The sequence below is a fragment of the Cebus imitator genome, unplaced genomic scaffold (assembly GCF_001604975.1).
Source record: "Cebus imitator isolate Cc_AM_T3 unplaced genomic scaffold, Cebus_imitator-1.0 Scaffold19, whole genome shotgun sequence".
Taxonomy (NCBI): domain Eukaryota; kingdom Metazoa; phylum Chordata; class Mammalia; order Primates; family Cebidae; genus Cebus; species Cebus imitator.
The window spans coordinates 9,379,992-9,391,942 of record NW_016107334.1 but is presented as its reverse complement, the minus strand read 5'-3'; the positions used below and the strand labels follow the sequence as shown (position 1 = coordinate 9,391,942).

The window sequence follows — 11,951 nt, the reverse complement described above, 5'->3', positions numbered from 1 at the left end:
TCTGTCTGCTGAGAGGGCCTAGAAAAAAATGACTCCCCAGTAGCAATGAGCAGCAGTCCTAGTACCCGATCTTCGTTTCTAAATGCTCCCCAGAACAAGGAGCCAGGGCTTTTTGGAAAAGAAGATGATTACAATGTTGGAGCAGGTAAAATGCAAGATGAGCCAGAAAGTGAAGAAGTGCTTTTAAAAGGACGGGGGCATGAGGAAAGGACAAGGAACCAACCTGATGGAGCTCTCAATGTCAAAGCAGAACAATCTGAGCAGTAACAGATTACAACCTACAAAATAAATACCTTTGAGTCTATAAATGAATGAATAAATAAATGAGGGAGAAGGGACACCTCTTCATTAAAGAAGAATTTAAATTAATAAATGAGAAAGGAACAAGGAAATCACAAAATCATCATGAGGTTAATACTACAGTAGTAAGTATCACAGATAAGTTCCAGCAACAGATGTTAAAGTGAATGGATAAAAGTTTGAAGAAAAACCAGAAATTAGCATAATCTCAAAGTATCTCCCCAAAAATATTTGTCAACTAACAAAGAAAAAATACAGGGGAGAGATCACTTAATGTTACCTTAATTAAGTGAACAAGACTATAACATAACCAGTAATAAGACGGTGACATCAGTAGCCCCTGATGTAAACATACCTCCTGATATGATACCATTACTTCGGTGTACTGCCAAAAATGTAAAATCCCAAGTTAATCATAAGAACACATCAGAGAAACCCAAATTGAAAGACATTCTACAAAACAAAGACCAGTACTCTTCAAAAAAAAGGCATCAAAGACAAGGAAAAAAGTGAGTTAATATCACAGATTTCAGGAGACTAAAGAAACACAACAAATAAATGCAATGTGGTATTATGGATTGAAACTTAGATAAACATAATTAGAAGAAAAATTGATTGAATTCAAAAACGGTTTTCAGTTTAGTTAATAGTATCAGACCAATGTTACTTTCCTGGTGTTGGTATTTCCATTATGGTTATATAGTTCTCCAACATTAAAGCAAGCTGAATAAAGAGGAACTGCAAATACTCTACACAACACTATTTTTACAACTTTTCTCTAAATCCAACATTATTCCACAATAAAAACTTTTCGATGTTGTCTTTATGGATGGAAACATTTACAAAAAGGAACATTCATGATTATTAGTTTCATTTATACACAAACAAGTAAATTACAATTCCTACGGCAATTCAAAATAATTCATCAATGACATAGTTTCTCATTGCTTTGTTCTAATGTTAATACTCAGTTCATTATATTTGGAAAAGAAGATTGATATTATGATATTTGCTGAGACAAACGGCAGAAAGTATTGAAGAGTTCATTCAGTACCATTGAATAGTTTTCAAACATGAAAACACTACATATTGTTCAGCGACATATATCGTCATTTTAAAAACAAATCAATGAGAAAGGTAAATCCAAGTTTTAAGATAATGACTATCTCCAAAAAGGAAAAAGGACAACGGGACTATGAGATGTCCACTGCATTCTTTCTGCTAGCATTCATTACATTATTCACTACCTTTTTTGTATGCTTGATATGTTTCATGATTTTTAGCCATTATTGAGAAGCATATTAAATATCTAGAATAATTAAATAGTACCCTGCTTTGTTTAGGAAAAAAGTTTTTATTTTTGTGGGGGATTCTGTTTTATTTACTTGAGATAATCTTACTGATAATATAGTATTTATAATTTTTCATTTCTGTTTTCCAAGACCAAACATTAAATACCTTGAGGTCTTCTAAAACAGGGTGCCCCACCTTAGGGCAGACACGTCCTCAGGCTTTAGAAATAAATCCTCTCAGTTCCCTGACAATTTCATACCTTCCCTTCCACTTCTCTTCAAATACTCAATCCATGACCTTTTCATTATCAGGAATTGCCCCATTTTTAATAGTAAATTCATACATCCCACTCTCCGTCTACACCTTTTTATTCTTCTGGGGTACTCTCTCACAAATACTGTAAACTCATCATCTTCCCTCAAATCTGCTCCTCCTTCTATCCTTCTCATTTCAGTAAACAGACCATTCATTCCCCTCACTGCCCAAGCCATAACCTAATCACTGCCCTCTAACCATCCTTTTTTTTCTTTCACATTCAACATGCCCTCCATCACTGAGTCCTTTAATCCTGTCTCCTAGATATCTCTCATATCCACCTATTTCCTCAACCCTCCTCCCACTAACATAGATGTAAGCCACTTTATCCTTTTCAAACAATTTTTTATAAAGCTCTCCTAAACATCCTCCATGCCTAACAGTCTTAACTCTCTCCAGCATTATTTTTTTAACCAGCTTCCTCCCAGGTTTAAGATCATTCCATCCATTTTCCCCAGAATAGTCTAAATTCTTTTTTTGTTTTTGTTTTTTTGAGACAGAGTCACCAGGCTGCAGTGCAGTGGTACAATCTCGGCTCACTGCAACCTCTGCCTCCCGAGAGCAAGCGATTCTCCTGTCTCAGCTTTCCAAGAAGCTGGGACCACAGGCACATGCCAGCACACCTAGCTAATTTTTGTATTTTTACGGAGTTTCACCATGTTGGCCAGGATGGTCTCGATCTCTTGATCTTGTGATCCACCTGCCTCAGCCTCCCAAAGTGCCAGGATTACAGGCGTGAGCCACCGTGCCTGGCCAGTTCAAATTCTTTAACATACCTTAAGGGCTCTTTATAACGTAGTCCTTATTATATAGAATCTGAGGAAATGACACTTGAGCTCCAAAGCTCTCAAATTCCTGCCCTTAGAATGATAATGACAGCATGTCAACAGAAAACATAAAATAAGATTATAATCTGGAAAGTAATTTTGTGATTTGTAAAGTGTGAGTTGGTAAAACTGGTCTGTGGTTGGTTATTTCAGATGGCTAGGACAACTTCTACTCAAGTCAACATTTACTGGGAATTCACCATATGAACTATGATAGGTTGATTGGTGGATACTGAACACACAAAAGAGCCAGCTGGTCCTTGACACAGCAACTCAGCCTAGCAGAAGAGAGTGACATCAATTATAATATTCTAAATACCTAACATGGGATTTACTCTACAAATAGTGCATGTATCAAGGGCTTCAGAAGTACACAAGAGTAAAAATCTTCTGTCTAGGAAATTAAAACAATACCACAGATGACATTTGAGCTAAGACTTAAAGGATAAGTAGTTCAGTAACTATTACTGTATGTGCAAAGAGAGCACTACAATCATTGACAAAAACATGAACAAAGATACAGAAGCATCAAATATTTACTGTCTTCCAAGTGCCAGGCAGCATGCTAATGCCTGGGGATACAGCTAAGAATAAGATGAACAAGGCCTCTGCCTTCATGGAGTTTATATTCAGTTAATGGACAAATACCATAAACAAGCAATAACTAAATAAACCAGGTATACACAAATCACAATAATTGTGTTGAAGGAAATAATCTGGTTAAGAGAGTAAAATGATAAGAGTACAATATTAAATAGGATGGTCAGGTTAGGCCTCTGAGTAAGAGGTGAGATTAGGCCAAGCAAGCTCCAAAGTGTCTGACCAAGCCAGACATTTAAAGAATATCCCAAGAAGGGGGTACAAAAAGTGCCAAGGCCCTAAAAGAAGAAAGAGTGTAGAGGGTTTAAGAAACAGTGAGAACCCTTCCTGGCTGGCATCCAATGAAAGAGGGGAAGAATGATGAGAAGGAAAAAGATCATTCAGGCTCATTTAGGCCACAGAATGGAGGACAGACTTGATTTTCAGAGGAATGGGAAGTCACCGGAAGATTCTAAGCAGAGAAATATGATCCAATGTAGGCTCTTAAAATGATTCTCAGGGCTGCTATGTGAAGAAAAAAACTTGTGTGGAGCAAGCAGAGAAATAAGAAGCCCACTTAGAAGATTACTGCAGTATTTCACGCGAGAATGATGGCTTAAAATAAAGAGGTGGCAGTGAAGACAAACAGCAGTGGACTGCTCAAGATAAACTGTGAAGGTATGACAGGACTTAAGGATGAATTGGATTTGAGAGAAATGGAAAGAATCAAGAATAATATCTTAAGTTTTTGGCTTGGGTACTGCCATTTATGGATATGGGGAATGCCAGCAGAGACACCAGGGTCTACGGATAGGAAGAAGGCTGGGGGAGGGGGAAAATAGGTATATTTTAGCCATATCATTTACATTTGAGATTCCGACTAGATTTCCAAGTGACTATCAAGCTCAAGAGAAGCCTGGGCTAGAGAAATAAAAGTAGTAGTCATCCGCATGAAAACACATGGCCTTTTCAGATTAGCGCTAACAGCTGGCCTTGACTAGAGCATAGAAGCTGAAAGGTGATGGCTGAAAATGAGCCTCTAAAGAGAGGATGGAATCATATTATAAAGCGAGCCATGACTAATAGCAATAGCAGTAGAAGTAATGATAGTAGGCAGAAAATTAATGCATGTTATATACCAGGCACTGCACTTTATAATACACACATCATACTCTCAAAAACTGTATAGAATAATGTTATAATTACTATTTTATACACTAAGCCAAAGAACACAAAGTGTAAGTAAGTAAGAACACAGTAAGTAGAGTAAGTATTTTAGCTTAGGAAGTCTGATTTTTTTTTTTGAGATGGAGTCTCACTCTATTGCCCAGGCTGGAGTGCAGTGGCAAAATCTCGGCTCACTGCAACCTCCTGGGTTCAAACAGTTCTCGTACTTAAGCCTCCCGAGTGGCTAGGATTACAGGTGTAAGCCACTACGCCCTGCTAATTTTTGTATTTTTAGTAGAGGCAGGATTTCACCATGTTGTCCAGGTTGGTCTCAAACTCCTGACCTCAAGTGATCCACCCACCTCCACCTCCCAAAGTGCTGGGATACAGGCATGAGCCACCCCACCCAGCCAGGAAGTCTGATTTTATACGCCAAACTTCTACCCCTTACATTATTGCCTCTCTTTGATCTCATATATCTTCAAAGTTGTTTTTATTGTTTAAGAAGAAATGACATATAGATCTGAATTTTAGAAATATAATTCCAATTTCTATGCAGAAGGTGGACTGCTAAAGATGAAGGTGAGAGGTGAAACAAGCATATACAGTATTACTCTATGCAAGACCAGCTTGTTTTATATTAAGCCCAGAAGTTACAATTTCTCGTACCAGGTTGAATGGGAAGCAGCCCTTTGTTCCAAGTGTCACAAATCATACCTAAAATGAATCCAAGTCATCCTGCACATGCATGCTACTAGTCACACAAGTAACCAAGTAAAAAAGTCTAGCTCATTCAGTATAAACTTACCACCCACTACTGAAAACATTTCTCAAAGCATGTAACTTTAATAATGGTGAGAATTTTTTTAAGTCCATATATTAAAGGTTTTTGTTTTATTTTGCTTTTGCTTTGCTTTGCTTTGTTTTTTCTTTTTTGTTGTTTTTTGCTTTGTTATTTTGTTTTTGAAGTTTATATTTTTGTGCAAGGAAATAAAATTAGTATTAATTCAAGACAACCATAAAAAGACATGCCTGAGTCAGTATTTACTAGAGTTTGATTATATGTTTTTTGCCCATGTTTGTTCCTCTGGCTTTTACCAACATCACTTGTTAAAATAATAATGAAGTGAATTACCTGCCTTCATACATCAATGTTTAATTCCACCTCACAAAGGAGCTAATTTTTAAATTTGTATGCTTATAATTTCATCTCAACTACTAATTAAAATATTAAATTCAGTAAATGTCAATTAAATTCAGTAAATAAAAATATTAATTATTAAAGTATAAATAAAACATCCATATAAAAATGTAGTACTTATTAAATAAGTACCAACCTATATATATAACTGGACGCAAGGTCCAGTTTATTATAAGGCACACAGATAAACTATACACAAAGAAAATCATTATATTCACAGACCAAATACAAGTATTAAAAAATAATAGATTAACCTCTAAAGAAAAGTTGTTTTAAAATATTAAAATATCTTCAATATTAAAATATTTTAAAACTTTTCTTTAGTAAATAAAGCTATTTTAAAATACCTATTCCAGGTAAGTTACAAAAGTATTCTTCTAACTTTAAATTTTAAATATTGTATCTTAGAGACCACTCCCACAGACAATCCCTGAAAGACAGAATTCACTGAAGAGTGGGAAACTATTTATATTTAACTTTAATCTTTAGAAAAATATTTGGGGAGATTATGGAGATTAGAAATAAACTATGGTTGAAGATCAAAATTCTAATTTTTAAAACAGTCAATTAAGCATTTTATGTATGATCTGACAATGAATTTAAGATGCTGGGATATTTTATCCAAAACCAATATATTAGCATTCTCTACTAATACATTATATGAAATCCTTGGTCACAAACACTGAAAGTATAGGTTCTGGGCAGGGTACCTATATAATCTTCAGAGGAAAGGAGAGATGAAAGCCGGAAGGAATGCAGGGAGATCAGGCAATATGCATCTTTGCACATTAAGCTTCAGGTAGTGTGCTAGAACTTTTATGCTCGTTATCTCATTTAATTCTAACATGGGGCAGGTAGTGTAATCCTTTACATTTCACAGGAGATATCTCAACTTTGTCAGCAATGGAGCTTGATCTGAATCAAGATATGACTACAGAGTCAAGCAGCCTTACTCTACTGGGGCTTGCAAATCAGCATATGTTAAAACATTCTCTTGCATGAGATTACCCAGCTTAAAGATTGAGCTGATTTCCATATTTACACTTATTAAACCTTAGGAGAGAAGGCACTCACTTCTCAATTTACTAAGAATGTATAGATTGTCCTTCTTATTTGGAAAAAAGAAATAGTGATCATTTTCGGTCCACAAATAGTGTTCTCATAGCCTCATCACATAAAAGAAAACTTCAGCTAGACTTTGAAACATTCATAAGTACAATGAGTAACCAGGGCATAGTCTGATGACAAGAATAATACTTGAAATCAGAAATGCCCCCAAATCCAGTCCCATGATCATGGTGCATTACATTACATTCTTCTTGCCAGACTGAAAGCACCAAAGGGAGGAAAAAACACGGTTTTCCAAAACTGACAAGCATGCTACTTTTCAGTAACAAATTTGTTCATGGCTTCTTCCTCCTAAATCAGAATACAAATCTAGTGAAAAGATTTTTTTTTTTTTTTTTTTTTTTTTTTTGAGATGGAGTTTTGCTCTTGTTACCCAGGCTGGAGTGCAATGGCGCGATCTCGGCTCACCGCAACCTCCGCCTCCTGGGTTCAGGCAATTCTCCTGCCTCAGCCTCCTGAGTCGCTGGGATTACAGGCACGTGCCACCATGCCCAGCTAATTTTTTGTATTTTTAGTAGAGACGGGGTTTCACCATGTTGACCAGGATGGTTTCGATCTCTTGACCTCGTGATCCACCCGCCTCGGCCTCCCAAATTGCTGGGATTACAGGCTTGAGCCACCGCGCCCGGCCTTAGTGAAAAGATTTAACTGGACTCCAAAATCATATTCTAATAAACATTTCCATAATTAGCCACCCTCAGAATATTAGTTCAATATTCCTCTCTATGGTAGCCAATTAATGGATGTCATTGCTATTGCTGGAATATTAATAAGTTTAATATCAACCCACAATGCATTCTAGATGGAAAAGGCAAATGGTAATGAAATAGGTTTGAAAAACATAACAACACCATTTGAAACAACTCAACATTTTTAAGAAATTATTTCCAACTGCATTTACAGAAAAAACAATCTTTGTCACACATATCCATATGAAAACAAAAATACAGATTGTTCTGAAACCATAATTCAACACGGTGACATTACAATTATTTCTGAGCTTCAGTAAGCTATTTTCCTTCCACTGAACACCACTCATAATTTGTTTAAAAAACTTTTGAAGGCAAGTAAAGAGTTAAGTATAATCTTAACACTTTTGTTCTAATATGAAATAAAGCCATAATTTCACATATAACCACAGTGTAAATTAAAGGAAAAAGGTAAGCAAATAACTATATTTAGAGAGGTCACCATTACTTCACGGTCACTGTTTTCACTAAGTATCCACTGGAAGCACACTCTTCAACAAAATTGTTACTCTAGAGTCCACAAATATTCAAATCACCAGTTTTAGCTTTACACAATACTTTTGATTATAACACCATTACCACAACTTCTTGCAACAACGTTCACTGACAATTAAAGGTGATTCTATTGTCAATTAGGGAATCACCATATACAACAAATACTGATCTTAATGCTTTATATGACATACAGATGTGTTTATGACATTTAACATAATCTAAATCGGCATCTGCTTTAGTGAAAACTTTTCACTCTTTTCCTAAAACTAAAGCTGTAATTTACCGAAAAATAAATAAGAATAGAGAGTCAGCTCTCCAAAAATACACAAAAACAAAAATGTACATACAAAAGCCATAATGGCAAAATACACTTACTTGTACCCTCACTTCCTAAATTCATGTTAAAAGAAATGTCTTTTGTATGTTTAAAAAAGAACTATTTTGTTTACCTTTTCCACAGACTGTTCAAGTACTGCCAAGGTAACACAGATTTTAAAACTGACAACTAGAGTACTTAGCAGTTGCCAAAACAACACAGCTGGATTCTTAAAGGGAAAGTACTCTTGGGTAATGTACACCTAATTACAGCTTGAGAGAACCTCCTCTTCATATAGTAACAGATGATCCAAGACACAAGAAAAACATACTGTGCTAAAAACCCGAAAAGAAGTTAGACAATATTTGTTTAAAAATACATATGCCATTGTTCACACATCACAGCAGGCCTTTCTAATACGACATTTATTGGAATCCCAATCTCACTGTAAACTAAAATGCAGGTTAACACTGTTACGTTCAAGCTACACACGGTTCCCTGCTGGACCGTAACAGGAGGCTCACTTCACAGCTCGGGAATCTATTTCGGATGTGAGCAACAATTCTATACCTACACTTTTAAAGAAAAACTGTTTTTAATTCAGGATTGCTCACCTTATCCAAACTTGTTTGCACTATCTCACTTTAATCCTCACTGCTCACAGGCACGAAATCGAGCCAAAAACCAAGGTTTCTAAGACAAAAAATCTTCCCTGTGTGCTGGCATCTACCCGGATGGCAAGGGGCAGCCAGCGGTTCCCGGTGCAGCCCCTCCGTCCCCGCCTTGTCTCCCCGCACGGTCGGGGGTCCGCAACCGCAGGTGTCCGCGCCAAGCACTGACCCCGCCACTGACATCTACACACACACTCACAGAATTCGTACCTAAACGTTCCGCCCCGTTAGACAAGTCTTCTCCCAAGGCAGAAGTGGGGGAACTTCTTCAAGTCCAACGGGGCAGAAGGCCCCGCACTTGGGGCTAATCCCTTCGGGTAGAACCCAGGGCTCGGAAGGGACGGGGAGGGAAAGGGCCCTCGGGGTGCACCGCCTCGGAGAAGCTCCTGCGTCCCCAGAGAACTCCTTCAACTTTCAAGGAGGCGACGTCCGTCACCGCCTCCTGGACCCAAGCGGTGCGCGCCCGGGGAGGCTGCTCGCCACCAGCCCGCGCGGCGGAGCTCCCCTCGGCCCGCCCAGTCGAGCCCCAGCAGCCCCCCGGCCCGCCCTCGGGGCACCCCGCCCCCACCTCCCCAGGCACCTCGCTCCAAAGCTCAGACCCCGACCCGACCACCCCTCGCCGCCTCCCAGCCCCCTGCCCGCCCAGCTGACGCGTGCCCGCGACCCTGGCCCCCTCCCAGCCGGACATGGCCTCGTCCAGGGGTCCCCGGAGCCCCGCGGGCGACCCTCTCAGCCGTGCTGTCCCCCGCCCCAGCACCCACACCCAACCCCTACTCGCCCCCTTAAGCGAGACACCGCCCCCATGCAGCACTGCCCGCGCCGCGGACTGAGCCCCGCCGCCCGCGGCCCTCACCGTGTCTCCGGCGCAGCTGGCTGGCGCTCACACGCCGCAGCGCGGGCCCGCCACTAGCGCTCCGCGCCGCCCGGAGCCGCCTCCTTCAGCCCGGGACTCGCCGGGACATCCGCGCACGAATCCCCACACCCGGGCTATTTTTAGGAGACAGGCCCCGGCCAGACCGGAACTCGTTCTGCGCTGCGCTGCGCGTGCGCACTTCGCCCGGCGCCTCGGTGTCCCTCCGCCAGCCCTGCCTTTCCCTCCCTTCCTCGCTTCTCCGGATCGGTTTCTTTTCAGGGCGGAATTATCCTCTCGGTGGGTTCTAGAGTGCTTGGAATGGGAAAGGCAAGGACAGGGCAAAGAGACTCACAGTGCTTGGAAGCGGGCGCTATTCCACAAGGACGTGGGGGCGGACTATGTTTTTCCGGGTGGGTGCGGAGACGATCACCCGGCACAGGAAGGAGATGACGGCGGCTTGGCGCCGCGGCCGCGGGCTGGAGCTCGCTTCCCTCTGAAGGACCGTGTTCTCCTGGAAGGGATACCGGTCACTTGATGAGGGCCCGGGCGCCTCCCAGGGTGGGGCGGCCCGGCGGCGTCGCGCCCTGCCGCCCCCGCTCCCCGGCTCAGCCGCCGCCGCCGCCTCCCTGACCCGCCCGCGGGAGCCCAAGCCGGGAGCGGCCGGGTGACGCGGCGCGTGGCAAATCGCCGCGCGTGGCCAGCGGGGCGGCCAACCCAGGCGGCGGGGCGTGGCGGGGCGGGGCGGGGCTCCCGGGGGCGGGTCCGGGGCGCGAGGCCGGCGGCCGCCTGGAGGCCCGGGCCAGGCGCATCCTTCGGGACGCCCGTCCAGCCTCCTCCCTCGCTCGGGGCGCCCTCGGCCTCCCCAGATGTGGGCTTGCCACGCCCGCGTTCTGGTCAGGGCGGCACCTGTGCTCGCGCCGGGACACGGGCAGGTCACCCTCAGGAGCAGACACAAGGGGACCGGAGAGAATGGGACTTGAAGGGGTCTCAAGGGCGAGGAGTCCCTTTCACACTGGCCACCCGAGCTCCCCACGTCCCAGGACAGTAGCAACCTCCTATCGTGACAGTAATAGTACCAGGATGCCTGGGGTGGTAAACTGTGTGATGGATGCTTTGCATATGACCGCTTATGTAATCCTTACAACAGCCCCGTGAAACAGATTGAGTTTCTATTCCCATTTTACAGATGAGGAAAGGGAAGCTGAGCGCTAAAGTGACCTGTCAGGGTCACAGCTTCAGAGGAGGACCCTGAGGACATGAACTAGTGACCACTCTGCCCGCTGCCTTTTCTGAGAGAAGTGCAAAGGGGACAGGCTGGGGACAGCTGTTGTGTTTTCTGGGGCCATTGATTTTGTTGAGAGAGGTCTTTAGAAGATGAGCCATTGTTGGTCCTCTCATCCTGAAAGCCACTCACCTTCGAAGAGTTTTTCGGGACCACAGTGCCTGCATGTGCCCCCAGAGGTGCCTGTGTAATGGACACGAAGCCAAATGGTTGTTTGCATTTGAAGATGAGAAATTCAATCCCACAGCACTTAAAACAAAGTGGTTGGGGTGGGTGAGCAGATGAGCAGAGGCCGTGAGCAGAGGAACTGGGAAGTTACAAAGGAAGCCAGAGGCTGGCTGGCTTCCTCCCTCAAGGACAACGGGGCAATGCGCTGGGGAGAGCCCAAAACAAAGGCTGCACATAGACAGCAGACGCCGGAAAATAAACCTGGAGCTCTGCTGAGAGCTCCACAACATCAGTGTTCGGGGGAGCCAGCAAAAGGGACTGCAGGGAGGTTTTTAAAACATGTCAAAATGTGGTGTAAATCAGCAAGTCATGTGGAAACGCATGCTTTTTAACCTGCCAGAAGCTGCAGAGCCAGCTGGATTTGGCTCTTCTGCTCCAGGAGAACGGGCTCTTCTGCTCTGGATGTGAAGAATAATGCTGAAGCTGATGCTTATTCTTTAAAGCTTAGGGTCTGGAGGGGGTGCACAGTGTTCAGGGGCCCCCTCCTTGCCACCTGCTCTCACCCTGGAAGGAGAAGAGGCAATGGGAACACACTGTTCCGAAAGAT

The 11,951-nt window shown here is 42.7% G+C and overlaps 1 protein-coding gene across 13 annotated transcripts in view; it reads right to left on the bottom strand.

Moving 5' to 3' along the window:
• MEF2A (myocyte enhancer factor 2A) overlaps positions 1–10,289 on the bottom strand; it is a 138,837-nt gene extending 128,548 nt beyond the window's left edge. For 6 of the 13 annotated variants that reach the window (XM_017518635.2, XM_037735042.1, XM_037735024.1 and 3 more), the window contains exon 1: positions 9,895–10,289. The gene's annotated coding sequence lies outside the window, so the exon portion shown is untranslated. Of the gene's footprint in view, positions 1–9,251; positions 9,523–9,894 lie in introns of those variants that run through there. The other 7 variants (XM_017518593.2, XM_017518643.2, XM_017518628.2 and 4 more) reach the window with 5 other exon arrangements.
• Positions 10,290–11,951: the final 1,662 nt, after the last annotated feature.